This window comes from Capsicum annuum, unplaced genomic scaffold (assembly GCF_002878395.1).
Source record: "Capsicum annuum cultivar UCD-10X-F1 unplaced genomic scaffold, UCD10Xv1.1 ctg67769, whole genome shotgun sequence".
NCBI classification, from domain to species: Eukaryota; Viridiplantae; Streptophyta; class Magnoliopsida; order Solanales; family Solanaceae; genus Capsicum; species Capsicum annuum.
The window spans coordinates 1-1582 of NW_025877237.1; the positions used below are offsets into that span (position 1 = coordinate 1).

The 1582-nt window shown below is 29.2% G+C and overlaps 1 long non-coding RNA gene across 1 annotated transcript; it reads left to right on the top strand.

Annotated features, from left to right (window-relative positions):
• The first annotated feature begins 68 nt into the window (after positions 1-68).
• Positions 69-1566, top strand: LOC124893958. The gene is made up of 3 exons (XR_007050954.1): positions 69-351; positions 1142-1186; positions 1363-1566. It is a non-coding gene; the product is annotated as an uncharacterized LOC124893958 (long non-coding RNA).
• Positions 1567-1582: the final 16 nt, after the last annotated feature.

Here is a 1582-nt window from a genome sequence, read left to right on the forward strand (position 1 = left end):
AAAAAATTTAATAATAATAAAAAGAAAACTATGGTTGAAAAAAAAATTAATGACTCCTAAAATATATGACGAGAATACTATATATGTAAAAAACTAATGAAAATCCTTGTTTGATGTAGATAGAAAATCATAATAGTAATTGACTTCTAAATCAATTAAAACTTTACCTCATATAAAATAATTTTTAAAAAATACAATTCTATTTAAGTAATATTGTGATCAAATTTTGAAATAACATACTTGACACGACCGCTTCTTGGTCTCTCTACAAACTTTGATAGATGGAGATCGAATGCCACCACGAATAGGTGATAACATTGCTCACGGGGACAATATTGTTGCATCACTATGGTAATTTCTCAACCTATTATTGTTTGTTTCTTGTCAAAATCTAGCACAACTATTATCCACTTGCTTTATTCGTTATTCTATTATGTTTTATCAAGCCGGGGACTATTGAAAACAATCTCACTTTCATGCAAAGAATAAGATGTTCGTACATCCTATCCTTTTCAGATCACGCTTATGAGATTATTGTTATAGATTTTTATGTTTGATCGGTAATTCATAATTGATATTGTGATTGTATGATTTGAGGAGATGTTATATCCTCTCCTTTTAGTTTTAAACAAATGCAACACAATTGGAATATGGCTAGCAAAAAGCTCTTACGTGATTTGTTTATTTATAATGTATCGTATTATATTATACTATATTATATTGTATAACTTCAGATTGTTCTGCTTTGTTTGTAATTAGTGAAAGAAGAAAGTTTCTTGGCTTGAGAGTAAGACCTTATGTTATTCTTTGTATGTTGTGCCAAAGACCTCAATGGGTAATTCCATCTACACAATCCAACTTGATCTTTTAAGACTTCAACTGCTCTAATACTTGCAGCTACCATCCATGCTCTCCTGCTTGAACTCATTTTGACTTAATTTCTTCTAAAATGTAACTCTTATTTTTTTTGGCTTTTGGTTTTCTGACTCTTTAGATTGCTAAGTAAGATTTAATAATGTTCGAGTTTGTAGGTAAGGCTAAATATATAGGCAGTGAAGAATAAATTAGACAAGGAGAGTTTAGAGTAGCTAAAAGTGATGAGGAAGTGGTTTTTGGCTTACTGTTAGTATTCTTTTTACAGTGTACTCAATGAGTTCTCCAACCAGGTTAAAGGCCAAGTCCACAGGTATTTATTACATAATATTTTATAATGTATCATATTGTATTATATTACATTATATTATATTGTATTTTTTTCAGCTTTTGTTTTGGTTTAGAAATGTTGGTGGCAAAGATATTTTTATAACTACTTTTTCGATGAGTTTTGAAGGTGTGATTTATAACAATTTCATTAATTTTCAGTGTATATTAATAGATGAATGTTCGATCGAAGGTGAAAGCTCCTAGAAAAGATATATGGTTGCAATGAGTTAATAGCAAAAGGTAAGATCCTTAGAAAGGTATTTCAAACTCTTTGACAATTTGTCTTTTCACCTTTTTCCTCCAACTAAATTTCTTAAAAATAAATTACGACTTAACATTAAGAGATGGTGATTATGATCAACCACTAAGATGATCACAA